General features: G+C 33.6%; 1 pseudogene; it reads left to right on the forward strand.

Annotated features, from left to right (window-relative positions):
• Window positions 1–4,214, forward strand: part of LOC100946123 — an 11,394-nt pseudogene that overhangs the window by 5,166 nt on the left and 2,014 nt on the right.

The following is a 4,214-nucleotide window of genomic DNA, read 5'->3' on the forward strand; positions in this document are numbered from 1 at the left end:
ACTATGTTATTTGATCATCATCAGATACTTTGCAATTTGGTTGGTTTTTATTTCGAGGTTTTAAGGTTTACTAGAAAGTGGAAAACACGCTTAAAAATATCTTCTTTTTTATTATTTTCTTGTCATTGAAATTAGAGTTTTGGAGGAGGTTTTATTTGGTTCTGTAAAGTTATTCTTTCTGCTCTGATTATAAATTTCAATCTTTTTCATGGTCAGAATGAAAAAAAGTCACAAATTCAGATTTATCATTTAAGTTATCTGGTTTAAACAACTTTCCAAAGATTTATTTAGATGGATATATTATGCAAAAAATAATGTGCGTATTTAATAAATGGATTCAATAGTTTATAAATCAACTAGTGAGTTTATTAAAAGTCTATTTTAAGTCAATGGATGGAGTGGTTACTATTTATAAATAAGAATTACTTGTAATTCTTATTTGTAAATCCAACATGTACTAGGAATTCTTGTAGACACTGAAGGAACAGAAAATTATCTGCTTTTGTGAGGTTATTTTTTAAAGTACATGTCAGACTATGAACAATATAATTGGATAAAATAAATAAGTAAAATGTATAGTATACCACATTGGAAGAATGCTATAAAGAAAACATAAATCAAAGAAGAAGATAAGGAATGCAAGAACATGTGAGTATTTAGCTTTAAATCAAAAAGGGATAGACTCACTGATAAGGTGACAAATGAATAGAGTTTTGCAGAAAGGAAACTTGTTCAAACCCCCATAGTGTAATCAAGGCCTGTGTGTCCTATGGACAAAAAGAGAACTAAATGGAATAGGCTGAGGAAGAGTACTAGAAGTTGATGGAAGAGAAACAGCTGTGGTACTAAGTCTGCAAGGCATTAGGTGTATCATCCACATGGGTATTTAAATCTCCAAGAAAGACAACATCAGTATTAATGGAGAGATACCGTCAACTAGGACCTAGAAGATCCTAGAAATACCAAGAAGTGCTGAATTCAAGAAAATGGCTGATGATTTAATGATACTATACTCATCTTTAGGTCCAGTGGTCTCCAAAGGAAGGGTGAAAAAATATCTATAGTATTTATGCAACTGAATTACACAAGCATTGTTTTTTCCTTGAGGGAAGCATGTAGAACTTTCTCAGAAGACATAAATAATTTAGAGATTTTAATGGTTCCTGCAGGCAGAGTAGAAAGTTTGAGGAGCTCAAGGGGAATGAGCGATGTGACAGAAAAGGCAATGTGAAGAGGATATTGGATTCTAAGTGTGAGGAAAGGGCTGGGGTCCTGCATTTTCTTGTGATGATGAATGATCAAAAACAGAGGCCAAGGGAACAATAATATTTGCAGTGTTAGAGCCAAAGTAAGTAATGGCTGGGAAATGACGGCTGTTAGTGGGGTCTTTGGCATCCCCACAGTGGGCATTGGGGTCTTTCCAGAATCTTTCAGAATTCCAGGGTTTCTCCTGGATTCACACACTGGGGGGATGAAGAATTGCAGGGGGGTGGCCACTGCGGCTGTCAACTAACCCCACTAGAAAGGAGTCAGACTCAATACCATAAACTCCCATAATGGACCCAGGTTGATTTTGAAAAGTTCTAGAAGCTTATATTTGTGTTTCTTTACATTGTCTCTGTTCTGCACATTGACATTTCTAGATGTAATAACTGATAATATCATGTCATCTTAGAATATTAACATGTAGATTGACATATCTATCCTGAGGTTATCCAGCAGAGGAACAGTACGTTATTATCCAGGGAAAGGGAGAAGATATAAGAAATATCTGTATTTGTGTGTGTGTGTGTGTGTCTGTTTTTGTGCATTTGTCCATGTGTTGACATACAGATACATACTAATACCATTTACATCCGTGTGTGTGTATATATATATATATATATATCCTTATATTTATATCCATGTGATATGGGAAGATATTATAAGGGAAAAATATACCAGAAAGCCATGAAAAAAAGTTATATTTTTATCAAACACTTAGGAAACTGCCTATTTACTCTGTAGTTAAATCCAACTTTGATCATATCCAGAACCAAAATAATTTTCAAAGATAAATTCTGAAGATTTAAGTGCTATTGTTCCCTTTTATGACAATGGCTACACACAGGTTGATTATATTTTATTTTCCCCTTCTTTAAACAAACTTATCTTGAGAAGTCATTAAAACAAGCTCGATACATGATACTAAACTGTAACATCAACATTTTTATGCAGGTATTATTATATTTGCATAATAGATTCTCTTTAATCTATTTGTTTCTTTGCAGAAACATTTCTGCAAAAATAGATTCTCTTTAATCTATTTGTTTCTTTGCAGAAACATTTCTTATCCAGGGCTTCTCCACTAGTATAGTATAATGTTTCACAGTTAAAACATCGATCCCCATCTGGTTTTAAGATTGCCAAATGGTGTAATGATATGTGTGCTCTAGAAGATTTAAAAATGATATTGCATGGCTTGAAACACATTGAGTTTTATTGGCTTCAGCAGGAACATGATTGCTAGAACTCACTTATGGGGCTCTAATCTTGTTTATATCCATAACTTGCTGGGAACTACATTTTTTTCTTAACCTTTATGCTTCAAAAGAAGCATTTACATGCTACCTTAGTGGCCTTTATGAGCTGCTCGGGATTTCCCAGTGAGTAATTTAGGAAAAGAAAGACTATAACAATCATGCCGCACATCTTATTCCATGGGCTTACTGTGAGATCCCAGGCAATAGAGTAAATGTTATTATTCAAAAGAAAGTCAGGTGAGTAGCAGATCTTTAAAAATCACTGATGTATGTTTGCCGTAAAGCTAAACAATAAATGAGTTGCTTATGAATGAGCAGAGTTCATGCAAACACATTAGTCAGGAAAACAGTTGCACCAAATTATAAGAAGCTCCTTCCTCTGTCAACTGAAACTATTTTTCATCTCATCCATGACTTTAAGCCAAAAAAGACTTGGTTCATTTTAAGGTTTGGTGAAGGAGACTCTGATTCCTTTTTGATAATTAAGAAATTGACCTCACTTTTTCTCACTCGATATTCTCAATTATTCTTTGTCTTTGACTAGTCTATCAAATATTTTTTCACAGGAATAGATGTTTCTTCCTTGCTCCTTTTTTTCATGGCTTTCTTCATCTCTGGCTTTCAAACTATAGTACCCAGCCAAGTGTCAGCATTTAGAGTGTGACTTCTCAGATCTCGTGGATCTCTCTTGAATGAGCAAAGGATAATTAAACATTTCCATTTCTTTCCAGATCATCAAAGCTGACTTTGCAGGAGGTTCATCATCTTACCTATTTCTTCCATTAACTGGTCAAAATTAGATTATTATTCTTATTCTCCCATTTATGGCTATATTTTTATATTATTATTTTTCTGGAAAGGTAAGTCTGAAATCTTAACCTTTGAATCTTCACTCTCTGTCTCCTTATACTCAATAAGTTTTCAAATTAATTCAAGATTATTTATTACGTTTTAAGCTTTGCATTTTCATGCTTTGCAGTTGTCTTTAGTGTATTATATATAGTTTACTAAGTAGGAAATGTCTGATTTCCTTAAGTACCAACTTTGACAATTGATTTCTCTGACAAATTCTTTCTTATTTATTTTCATTGTGAAGGTCTATCTTCATTCTTTCAAGTGCACATTTTGCCTTACAATTACCTTTCAATTTTTTTTTAAGAGCAATTCTTGTGAAACTGTGGAAAAGTCAAAAAAATACATGTTATTTTTTGAATATGAGTTCCATTGTGGAACTGATGCAGTGCAGACAGCTTGAAATATCATCGAAGTGTTTGGGAAGGATGTGGCTAATAAACACACAGTAAGGCTGTGCTTTCAAAAGTTCCATTCTGGTGATTTTACTTTTGTAAATGAACCAAGTGGGTGGCCTAAGATCAAGGTAAAGAACGATGAGCTGTAATGGAATCGAATCCATCTCAACTTACATATGAATTAACAGCAAGGTTGAACATTTATATTCCAACAATACTGGACATTGGAAATGAATCGCCAAGGAAAGAAGCTGGATAGACAGGTTTCACATGAATTAAATGAGTGTCAAAACAGAAATCGTCTCCAAGCTTGCCTTTCTTCACTGCCATGACATAAAGGTGAACCATTTCTACAGTGTATTGTCATGTGTGATAAAAAAATTGATTCTTTTTGACAATCACAAGCATTTGACACAATATTTGAATAGAGATAAAGTGTCTT

Source organism: Otolemur garnettii, unplaced genomic scaffold, assembly GCF_000181295.1.
Source record: "Otolemur garnettii isolate 467f Iridium unplaced genomic scaffold, OtoGar3 scaffold00131, whole genome shotgun sequence".
Classification (NCBI taxonomy): Eukaryota; Metazoa; Chordata; class Mammalia; order Primates; family Galagidae; genus Otolemur; species Otolemur garnettii.